Here is a 13,184-nt window from a genome sequence, read left to right as displayed (position 1 = left end):
AAAATATTATTTAGGACTATTCTAAAGGTATTTAATTCCGAATTTTTGATATGTATTAGATCTTGTTTAGTTTCCAAAAACTCAAGCGGTTTATTATTTCAGCACTTATACACCAAAATACTAATTGTTTGGTGAAGCTGCACAAATTTGAAACTATCAACGTATCAGAATTTAAAGTTAGTTTCAAAATAATATCTGGGACAATTCTGAAAGTATTTGATTCCGAATTTTGGATATGTATTAGATTTTGAATTCTAGTTTTCATAATCAAACGGTTCGTAATTTCAGAGTTTCTACCCTAAGAAACAATTTTTTTGATGAGATTGCACATATCTAAAATTGACAGCGTGGTGAAATATAAAGTTGGTTTCAAAATATTGTCTGGGACGATTCTGAAGGTGCTTGATTGCAGATATTGGATATGTGTTAGATTTTAAAGTTTAGTTTCTACAAAATTAAATGGCTCATAATTTTGACATTTTCACATTGAGATATATACTTTCTACCGCAAAGCTACAAAGGTGATGAATAATATTATCTTCAAACAATGAGAGGATGTATATTCAAATACAAAGAACTTCGAGACATGAACGATAGCGATGTTTTAAAGAAATCTAAGTTCTATTTTGTGGACGTCAATACATCATGTTAAAAGCAAGCAAATATTTATATTGAACCGCAAGGAAAAAAAGGGAGAACATCAATGAAAATGCGCAACATAAAGTAAAGATGGTGGAGTTTTCATTTCCAATAGTAGTCGCTAGTTAACCAAATGCAAGAAAAAATAAGAGGCAAATAAAATACTCTACCTAGGCTAATCTAGACACAACTTGTAATTGACCAAGTCCTTAAGGGTGTACTCTAAGTGTTGTTTCTTCGTCTCCACGTCGGCCAAGTCATCAACAGTCGCCAAGGAAACATCAGAACATCTACGGTACTCCTCTTTAGCAGATGAGACTCTAGATTCAATCTCTTCAACCTCTTTCTTGGCAGCATCTAAGGAGAGCTCTTAACTTTTTCACCTTCTCCTTGGCCTCTTTGAGAGACTGACTGGTGACAGACAATTTCTCGACCTTCTCCCCTTTTTCAGTCAAGAGAAGATCAATATGTCCCTTGGCCTTTAAAAATGACTCTAATTTTTCAACGTCCACAACCTTATCAGAAAGAGTTGATCGTGCCTGATCATATGAAGTGCCAAGCTCAAAGAAAGACGTTAATAGGTCTTTTAAAGGGAAAATATCTACACCCTTTTCATCCATCTCCTCGTGAATCACTTGGATCTCGAATTGAAGAAAAGAAGCACTGTTTGCAGTAAGGTCGGAGAGTTTAGGATGAATTTTAGCCCAGGAATTCATAATGAAATCCTTACGAATAGTCAAGACAACCATTCTTCCATCAAAGATAGACATCGTTGGTGCTGATCGTTGGTGAATATTAGGCCCCGATATTTCTCCAAGATTAGAAATGAAAGTCGCCTCTAGGTCTGACATAGATATTGGAAGTGATTTCCTCGAGTCTGGCTCTGTCACGGATTCGCTACTACCTTGTGGCTTGCTTTGGTGTGATGTTATCGAAATATAAACGTCGTTTGGATGCATAGAAAATGATAGAGGGTTAGTGAAGTTACTTGGATATTATAAGATAATATAAAAGTTCTAATCATTACCTCTTTAATAGCCGTCAATGTCCTTGAAGCACAACCAATGCTATCAGTAATCTCGACTACACCCAAATTAGTGTCTCCTTATTTGTTTGAATATAGCTTCACCCGCTTGAAATTTTGATCTCCATAACTACTATCACTCTCATTTTGGGATTGGCGTTTTTTGGAGGTAGGAACAACTGTGCCTAATGGAAGGTCCCTTCTTTTTTTGAACTTCTTTATATGGAGGTACCTTGATGTCACATAGTACAACCACTTTTGATTTTAAAGTAGGAGATTTGTCCTCCCTGTTATGCTCTTGAGGCGTGATCTCTAAAGGCGTAGTAGTAACTGGCCCAGCGATATTCACCAAAGATTGCAAGTGGTTTTCAAGGGAGTTTTCATGCACTCTTTCCCACCAAGACTTATAATCGGACGAGACATACTTCTTTATCTTGTGCATGATAGGTGAAAATGTGTCCTTTGACCTACTTTTAGAAAACATACAAGTTCGTAAAAGTTCCAATCCTTTATTCTAAAAAGGCCTCACAAAAATCTCAATCCAAGCAACCGAGAATATCTTGGTAAAAACCGAATTGACGACTGAAGCGATGAGGGATATAAGGCTCCACAATTAAGGTCGATCCATTTCTCAAAAAAAGGTAATTCGAGTGAATACTCATAAAATAATTTGACTCATACTCTTCCTCGTTACCATCATCACGATAATAATAAGTTTGAGAATTATTTGGCATTGTGGAAGTCCATGCGACACTTTCTCCTTCATGAATACGTTTTCTCGCGTCTTCATTTCCAAAGTATCTCGCTGTTCCCTCACCTGAATATATGGCCATCAGAGGAGTAGCCAACCTATTTGTTAGAGAAAAATAAGTCTTAAAGTAACATGCCAACCAACCATACATATAATGAATTGGGAAGTAAACTCTAGAAGGATGGAGTGGTGAGCCATTTGAAATTGTATTTAATTCCCTGTAGATGCTAGCTAAGACTGGAACGACGAGGTTAATTCTTTGCCCACATGCTAGAAGGCCTGCAATCTTGATAGTCTCAGGCCTAATGGAGTCGCCTTCTTTTGTATGGAGCACAAAGACACATAACCAGCGTGATAGAAAAGCAACCAACTATACTTTATCTTTCTTGTTGCTTCTAATGCTAAGTTTAACAAATAGTGTATTTTCAACTTTCGACAATTCACCATTTTATCTGTGGCTCCTGTAGGGTTGTGTGTTGATTTGGGACGAGCTGACTTCTTTTCTTTTCTCATTGGAGGTTGTTCATACTTTATAATATTTTTTCACCAAAAACTATATCCATCTTCTCACAGGGACGTCATGACTTTTAGTGTTTCCCTCTCGGAGTTGGTTATATGCATCAAATAATTGGTGACAGGCTTGTGGGAGGAACATTTTATCCTTGTCATAAGTACCTGTAAGTTCTCTACTATTTGGAATAACTTCCTCAAAAAGAGAATCCATTAAAGGTAGACCCCGAATAGTGCATAAGTCCCAAAGAGATATGGATAACTCTCCAACTAAGGTGAGCAACATGTTTGTAAGAGGACACCAAGTCTCACAAAAAGCATGCATGATACTTGTAGAATGATCATAAGTAAATAATGAAGCATAAACATCATCGTAAATATTGGTGGCCCTCAATGTTCGATGGCTCCTACTAATAATATCTTCGGTCCACTTCCAATAGCCGGGAACATAATAAAATTTGCCACCAAAAGTTAAGGAATCATTCCAGTGTACTTCTCCTTTGAGGATTCATCTACCTAAGTATGGGAGAGAACTTGCCATATTCTTAACTTTATGATTATGGGAACAAAGAGTCCATGTCTTGAATTTATATTTGGTATTTTCAAAAGACCAATCTACCAAACAAAATGGATTTTGCAAGGGTGGCCACGAAGCTGCATATAAGCCGGTCAGTGGTATATCAACTTGTAAGGTGGTCTCCGTTTTACTATCCATGTGCTCTGAAAGTACGGGATATTTGGACGTGGAGGAAGATGATGTTGAGTCTCTGAAGTAAACCATGTTCAAATTGCATGGAAAAAAAATATTTGTTAGTATTTAAGTCAAAAGGGCATAGTAACAACCATGATCTTGAAAGAGAGCATGGATAAGTAAAATGTTCGCCTTAGACGTAAAAGGTTTTCGTTATGAATTTTTAATGGTGTTCGTCTCGAACTTTTAAAGGAAGTCGAATTTTTAAAATTTTCATTTTGAATTTTTAAAAGGCATATGTTTCGAACTTTTAAAGGTGCTCGTGGTAAACTTTAAAGGGTCCTCAATGCCGACTTTTACAGATTTCTACCACGAGCTTTTAAGGGTCTTCGCCATTTTTAAAGGTGTTCATCGCGTGCTTTTAAAGGTCTTTACCGCGAACTTTTAAAGGTCTTCACTGTGAACTTTTAAGGATCTTGACCATGAGCTTTTAAGAATCTTTGCAAGAACTTTTAAGGGTGTTCGACACAAATTTTAAAGGTCTTCATCGCGGACTATTATGGGCTTCGACACAAATTTTAAAGGTTTTCGCCACGAACTTTTTTGGGTCTTCGCCGCAAACTTTTATGGGTCTTCGCCGCAAATTTTAAAAGTATTCATCACAAACTTTTAAAGGTCTTCGTGTCAAACTTCTAAAGTACTTCGTAGTTTGACGAAGTTACTTCTAAAAAGAAAAAGAAAAAAAAAAGACAACAAAGAAAAAAAAGAAGAAGAAGAAAGTACAAGAAAAGAAGAAGAAATTAATTTTGCGTCAATGCCTCTTAGTCGTCAAAAGTAGACTCAAAACAATTTGAAAAATCTGAAATTAGTACTGAAATTGGTACTAATGCAATGAAGGATGTATGGTATTTATAGATGTCAAAAGTGGCTGCGGAAAGAATACAATTGGTCTCCTAGAAGGATTCGGTTACAAGCGGCTTTTGAGGACAAATATCCGATGTGGGATGATCACTATAATTTGTCGCCTAATTGAATTAAGTTAGCCAGTGGCGGTGACACAAGTCCCTCGATGTCCAAAGCCGGTATGGTTGCTGTGTAATAACAATTATAATTGGAGACAAAGTACAATAGGAATTGTCAACTGGAAAGAAGTGCAAATAAGAAGATTACGTGGAGAAAGTGGGGTTGAGCTATCTAAACTTATGTTTAATCATTACAAATGAAGAAAATATTTTCTAGTTAATTGCAATTCTAAGTACCAAAATTTTAACAGTTACGTGGCATACTTGGGAATTTTTATCTCTTTACACAACTAGGATCGTGTACTTGGAGGGAATTGCTTCTTTAGCTCAAATCTACTTAGCAATTGTGGAAGAACTGAAGCTAGAACGACATGCTATAACTTGCACGGATAAAATGCCATTTTCCTTGAAAAAAAGAGATGTTTCAATTTTTGCCGTAACATCAAGCCTAATTTTTGGGGCTCGCTAGCTTACATCTCGATAAGTGTTGAAGTATGGACATTTGTAGGCATGTAAAATTTATTGTATTCAAATTTAATAAATAACTTGGATTATATTTTTAATATACTAGTCCAAATACATTTATGGGCTAATATAATTGAATTAATTATATAAGTCCAATATATATGGATTAAATAAATAAGTCTTAATCCATCTGACTAGCCCATTTAATTGAGTTAAAGTGATTATCCCACTTCATTAAGCCCAAGATGTCATCTTCCTAGAGATCCAGTTTGGTGTCACTTGTCAAATGACGCGGCGCGCCAAGTCAAACGGAAGAGCCAATATGATCATGCCACGTGTCAAAATGACAAGGTATACCATGTCAAATTAAAAAGGCCAATGAAATCGCGCCAAATGTGCGAGTAACATGTTCTAGCCAATCAAATGCGGTATTGTCACGCTTCAATCTGATTGGTCAAAAATAGTTTATTTTCATCACAACTCTTCCCTCCCACAACTATAAATAGGGGTGTTCATAACTCAGAAAAGATACTAGAAATTATAACAAGAAGCAAGAGAGAGCTCGTGGATCAAACGCTGCAGATTTCTCTAAAAGATACAAGCATTCAAGTGTTCTATGGATTAAAACATCAAGACGAAGATTCAAAAATAAGTTGCAAACCCTTGGATTAAAAATACATTAAGATCAACATCAGATCTCAAGCATTTGGATTAAAATAAAATAAAATTCAAGATTAAGTTTGAAGGCTCTTTTATTTACTATTAGAAAGAAGAATCAACGGATTCATAAAGAATGTAACGCTCATATTGTAATGCAATATTTTCCGATCTCAAATATTTTTTTGACGCGATTTTATTGTCTACAACTAGTACATAAAACTTACCTTAAATAGTGCCTCCATAAACCCTAGGTTCTGGGTCTTGAAGTACTCTTTGATTCTTAGGTGGAAATCTAGGTTTCACGAATTAGAAGGTGTTAAACGATGTTAAATTCTTATTTTCCTAACTTGAATCTTTTTGAAAACTCAAATTGGGTAGCATAAGATGATAGTGGCTTAACACCTCCTAGAAAGGGATAAACCCTAACTCTTTGAGGTGTTAAGAATGAGAAAAATATATTTTTGGACCTTTATAAGTCTAGGGTACTGTTGTCATGGCTCAAATTTTAATTCAAATCACCTCAAATGTATCCAATACATTCCAACACCACCACTCAAAATAAATTCCAAAATTAAAAGCCTAAATTTTCAAACTAAAGTTGAAGCTAGCTTCAATAGCTTACAATAAAAGTTTAGCTCATTGTAATTCATTATAATTTAAAGTAGTCGTATAAGAATTCCACATTCTTTTGTCCTTTGTGGTTAGTATAATCTCTAACGATTAATTTTAGCGGTATAATTACATACGGTTGTTCTATAGCACCTATAAAAGGAGAAAACGAAAGAGATAATGGAGAATGGTGTAGTTTAGATAGTGGTGAGAGAATTTTATGCAAAAAAAGATTTTAGTGCTTGATTATCAATTTTAATAGAATTTTCCTTCATTCTCACTTGTAGGCATATATTGTGTTGCTATTTACTATAGTCTTATGTGATGTGATTTTTTATTTTTATTTTTTGCTAATTGGATACATGAGGGAGAAAGAGGGGAGAGAGGGGGGTGTAGACCAAAGAGAAAGTTGGAAGTAGTATTTTAGGATTTGCTAAATTAGTAGTATTTTTGCTCTGAAAGGCTTTATTATTTTTGAGTCACGGGCCGTCCGAATCCAACCTCATGAGGCCAACTACTAACTTGGGTTGGGCTGCAAAGCCCCAATGTTCTAGAAAAATGTAAACCCCATTCATCCAACTAGTCATCTCCTAATCCTCAATTTAAATCCTATCCAAGGAATTATAATCTCATCCTACACGACGATAGCTCTCATAATTAGGGGAAACTTAGTGCTTAAAAATCAACCAATCATGAAATAACATTATATACTCAATAATCTATCTGTGAAATTTCTCCAAAAAATCAAAAGACGCCAAACCTATTACAATTTTTGCCCCATTAAACTTAATCTCTTTAATTTGACATGTGTCGAGAAATTACGTCTATCGTTGAATTTGTGAATTAAGCTGAAAAAGAAGAAAAGATATTGAAAATATTTCCCCTTATCAAATCAAACCTTTTGAACGTTTGGAGTTGGAGTAGCAGCGAAGTTGATGCAACCAACGTTATATCATTTAGTGTAGGATCAAAATGTACGAAAATTAGTTAAGGTATAAACAAATTAAACAGTACTTTTTTCTCTCCCTTGCCCACTAGACCCCAACCCCACCATTAAGAAAAATTTTGAAAGAGAAGTATTTTTTCTGTTCGCACCAGATCAACACAGGTCAATTATCTGTCAAGTGGTTCCAAATTGACAGATGTATTAGTGTTGTTCAAAGAACGTACAATAAATGTAACGTTGGTTGGGAATAGTATTTGAACACTATATATAGGGATTACAGGATTAAGTAGGGTGAAAAAGATATATCGTGTCACATAATAAGTGATACCTAAATTATTTTGTCTTTCATTTTCTTTTTATGTGGGGGGAGGGGTGGTAGATCCATGAATAGAAGGAAGATCGAGGAAGAACGTACAATGATACAATAGTTGCTTAGAATGGTGTAATTGATAATTCATAGTCATATTGTAACGCGGTCTTAATTGAAAGTAGAATATATCAACTCTGGGATAAGAGAATAGAAAATCAAGAGTATATTTCATTAGTATCTATATAAAAACATTGGTTAAACATTTATAAGCACTTTAATTTGATTAACAATATTGCTTTTTACATACTTCAGATGTATTTTAAAGAAGATACTACTGATTATTATGGAAAACACGCATGCTACGAAAAGAAAACTTTTACAAGCAGTTAACCGCCTAATGATTGCTTATGATCACTTGAAAGTTGAAACACATTAATATATGTTGTAACAAAAGGCAAAAGGCCGGTAATTATAGATAGCCTTTCACTGTTGGATTGTGACAGTTAACATCCCTATCTTTGGACATATAAGTTAAAAGCTAAATAATTTGTTTTACCTCGAAAATAAACATAAGTTGATAAGATAATAAAAATAAAATACCCGTAACTTCTATTCCTTTTGTTCTGTTCTTTTCACCACACTTCCAAATTAGTATACATAACGATCAACAGATTCATAAGATCAACTTGGCATTCTTATTTATTTATTTATTTATTTGACCAAGACACTATTTAGATGGAATGCCAAATATTGTTGAATATAAGTTGTATACGGGTAAAAACCGAGCTCATGATACACTCCGGCCTCCAATAGGGTAAAACGAGCTCGAGATATGATTGCGAAGGATCGGAATCGAAGTAAAGGTCTCATCGAATCAGAATCCGGGGCACGTTGTCTGCCTTCGAGAATATCGGGATCATGATTCGAGATCGATCCAAATCGTGAAAGACTTCGGAGAACATTGTGGGCAATCAAGCACGACCAACAGAAGGCCGTAATATCCGCGACCGGCCAGATATCACGGCGTGGATCTCGACACGTATCGATGAAGAACCGGCAATTAGTTAAACAGAAGATTTTTTTACCTTTTATAGAGTTGTACTTAGAGTAGGATTCCCCTACTATATAAAGGGGGGGGGGGGGTTAGGCACATTATAAAACGCATTCCAAAGCAATATACTACTATTTTCACTGCAATTGTACGCTTTTTCTCTCGTTCATCGATATTGTTCACTATGAGCCCGGATCGATGGTGAAAAAGTCACTAAGGTTGGAATCTTCCTCCTCGCGTGGTTTGAATCTAATGTATCTTTACTTGTCTATTCTTACTCAATTTATCGTTTTGTATCGAATTAATACGCATATCCTTAAAATCACTCACAAATTTAATTACTATCCGATTTTGAGGGTAAACAGTTTGGTGCCCACCGTGGGGCTAAGGATAATAGTGGCAATTTGATACAAATTTCCATAACACACCCTACTTTACACTTGTTCTTTGAAGTGTCTTTGATTTCAGGTCAAAGTTTAATTTGTCGAACTCCCAATCAGCCCCTCTAAATACGGATGCTGAGTCTGGCCACAATGGCGAGAACAATAATACGGTTCCCGGTAACGAGGTGCTCCTTGCCGATCCCAACGCAATTCCGGCCGCGGACCCGATTGACGCCAACTCACATGTGGCCATTAACACGAATTTGCCTACCGATCCTGAGAACAACGTCTGCAGGGGAGTCCGATCGGCAACCCAAAATACTCGTGACGGTGAAGGAGATGGGATCAACTTAGCGGTGATCTTCGAAATATTGCAGGCTCAGTAGGCAGCGATACCCCAACTACAGAACCAAATCCGCGCTCCTAGTAGAGTTGAGCCCGAACCGTCCCGAAAAAACACTCACAGAAATGAACCAGCCATAGATAGACTAAATAAATCTAAACCCGGAACTAACCCTAAGATAATAAATATGCTCGAGGAATTAACAAAACGGGTAGAAACGGGAGAAAAAACAATTGAAGCCAACGACAAGAAGGTGGAGACCTACAACTCCAGGGTCGACCAAATCCCCGGAGCACCACCGATATTGAAACGCCTAGACTCCAAAAAGTTTGTTCAAAAACCTTTTCCTCCGAGCGCAGCTCGAAAGCCGATCCCGAAGAAGTTTTGCATGCCTGAAATTCCTAACTACAACGGAACAACTTATCCAAATGAACATGTGACCTCGTACACGTGCGCCATCAAGGGGAACGACTTGGAAGAAGATGAGATCGAATTTGTCCTGCTGAAAAAGTTCGGAGAGACCTTATAAAAAGGAGCTATGATATGGTATCACAACTTGCCCCCAATTCTATTAACTCATCTGCTATGTTTGCAGATGTTTTTGTAAAAGCGCATGCCTGAGCCATCAAGGTCGAGACCAGGAAGTCGGACCTTTTCAAGGTAAAGCAAAGAGATAACAAGATGATCAGGGAGTTCGTGCCAAGGTTTCAAATGGAACGGACAGACCTGGCACCGGTAGCAGATGGTTGGGACGTTCAGGCCTTCACCCAAGGACTCAATACTTGAAGTTGATTGGCTTCGCAGCAGTTGAAGCAAAATCTGGTAGAATATCTGGCTGTAACTTGGGTCGATGTGCATAACCAGTACCAATCAAAAATTAGGGTCGAAGATGATCAGCTTGGGTTTTTTTCCCGGTCTGTTTATCTCGTCCGAGCTAGTGACAGATCCAAAAGAGACATTGATCGTGAACCAAGGTCAAGTAGAGATCGGTATCAACCATACAATGATGATAGTTGGGGTAACGGGTCTAGATGAAACCCTCCAAGAAGTGAAAGAAGAAGCGATCGAGGTCAAAATAACTGGGGACTCACGAGCAAAAACAGTTTTGACAAGCCCATCGGGCCTAAGGAAGCACCGAGGTTATTGGAATACAACTTTAATGTCGATGCTGCTACTATCGTACCTGCCATAGGACGCATCAAAGATGCCAAGCGGCCTCGGCCTATACAGTCTGATCCATCCCAAAGGGATCCCAACCTAATATGTAAATATCATGGCACTTACGGCAACGGAACAGAGGATTACCGACAATTGAGAGATGAAGTATCCCAATTTTTCAACAACAGACATCTTTGGGAGTTCCTGAGCGATCGAGCCAAAAACTATTTTAGGAATAGAGATTCTAGTAAGAAGATTGAGTAGGAGGATCCTCAGCCTGTCATTAACATGATCATTGGTAGGTTCGACGTTCCCCAGGGGCCGATGTTAAATTGCACCAAAGTATCCATGACGAGGGAAAAGCGGACTCGAGATTACGTACCAGAAGGAACCTTGTCTTTTAATGATGAGGACGCTGAAGGCATCGTACATCCCCACAACGATGCACTGGTAATATCTATACTCATAAATAAATCTCGAGTTAAGCGTGTGTTAATTGATCCAGGTAGCTCGAACAATATCATTAGATCGGGGGTCGTGGAGCAACTAGGTCTACAAGACCAAATCGTGCCTGTAGTCGGGGTTCTAAACGGATTCAACATGGCATGTGAGACCAGTAAAGGGGAGATAACATTACCGGTGAACACCACCGGAACCATTCAGGAAACAAAGTTCTACATAATCGAAGGAGACATAAGGTACAATGCTCTGTTCGGGAGACTATGGATTCACAATATGAGGGCAGTACCCTCGACGGTGCACCATGTGCTGAAATTCCCGATGTCAGGAGGGATTAAAATAGTTTACGGAGAATAACCGGCCACAAAGGTGATGTTTGTAGTCGACGAGGTGATCCCGGTATCCACACTTTTGACATCGAAGGGTCTAGGTCCGGTGGCCAAAGACGAAACCAAATAGCAATTACCGATACTTGCCTTGATCGAACCGGAGAAGCATGGGACGGATGAGGACGATGACTACGGAGTCCAGGTCTTTCATAGTCCCCGATGATTCCGACGCCACCAAATCAATAGTCGAAGAACTGGAGCAAGTCATATTGGTTGAACACTTGCCTAATTGTAAGGTACACCTAGGCACGGGGCTAAGTCTCGAGCTCAGGAAAAAACTCATTCAATTCCTTATAGCTAAGATAAATTGTTTCGCTTGGTCCCACCTTGATATGACAGAGATTCCGCCGGAGATAACTACTCACAAGCTAAGTCTGGATCCGAAATTCCATCCAGTCAAGCAAAAAAGTAGGCCCCAGTCCGAAGTCAAGCATACATTCATCAAGGACGAGGTATCTAAGCTCCTTAAAATAGGGTCCATCCGGGAGGTTAAGTACCCGGATTGCTTAGCAAATATAATAGCAATCCCTAAAAAAAGGAATAAATTAAGAATGTGTGTAGACTATAAAGACTTAAACAAGGAATGCCCCAAGGACTCTTTCCCTCTGCCAAATATCGATCGCATGATCGATGCCACGGCCGGCCATGAGATCCTTAGTTTTCTCGACGCCTACTCCGGGTACAACCAAATTCAGATGGACCCGGACGACCAGGAAAAATGTCCTTCATCACTAAATACAGTACCTACTTCTATAACATAATGCCATTTGGACTAAAAGGTATCAGTGCTACTTACCAACGCCTAGTAAAATGGATGTTCGAAGAGCAAATAGGAAAATCAATGGAGGTTTACATTGGCGATATATTGGTTAAGTCCCTGTGTGCAGAGGACCATTTAAAACATTTGCAGGAAACCTTCAATATATTGAAGAAATACAATATGAAGCTAAACCCGGAGAAATGCGCATTCAGAGTCGGGTTCGGGAAATTCCTCGGATTCATGGTGTCCAACCGGAGAATCGAGATTAATCCCGATAAAATCAAGGCCATCGAGGACATCACCATTGTGGATAATGTCAAGGCTGTTCAAAGGTTAACCGGGCACATAGCCTCTTTGGATTGATTCATCTCGAGGTCCTCCGACAAGAGACATATGTTCTTCTCACTGTTGAAGAAGAAGAATAACTTCTCATAGACCCCGGAGTGCCAACAAGCCTTGGAGGAACTCAAGCGGTACCTCTCGAGCCCATCTTTGCTTCATACTCCGAAGGCAGACGAATAGTTGTACCTGTACTTGGCGGTATCCGAGGTAGCAGTACGTGGAGTCCTGGTCCAGGGAGAGGAGGTACACAGTTTCCTATATATTATGTTAGCAGAACCCTAGGCGAGGCCAAAACTAGGTATCCTCACCTAGAAATATTGGCCCTTGCTTTGTTAAGCGCCTATAGGAAGCTAAAACCGTATTTTCAATGTCATCCCGTATGTGTTGTGACTACTTACCCATTAAGAAGCATAATGCATAAGCCTGAGCTCTCGGGACGATTTGCCAAATGGGCCGTGGAGATCAGCGGGTACGATATCGAATATCGACCCCGAACCGCCATTAAATCTCAAATTTTGGTGGACTTCATGGCCGACTTCATGTCGGCCCTAATTCTTGAGGTCAAGAAGGAGTTGTTGTTGAACTCGGAGACTTATTTCGGAATCTGGACCCTCTTTACGGATGGTGCCTCGAATGCAAAGGGGTCCGGACTTGGCATCGTGTTGAAGCCAT

This window comes from Nicotiana tabacum, chromosome 14, assembly GCF_000715075.1.
Source record: "Nicotiana tabacum cultivar K326 chromosome 14, ASM71507v2, whole genome shotgun sequence".
Lineage (NCBI taxonomy): Eukaryota > Viridiplantae > Streptophyta > Magnoliopsida > Solanales > Solanaceae > Nicotiana > Nicotiana tabacum.
Note: the sequence above shows the minus strand (reverse complement) of the source record.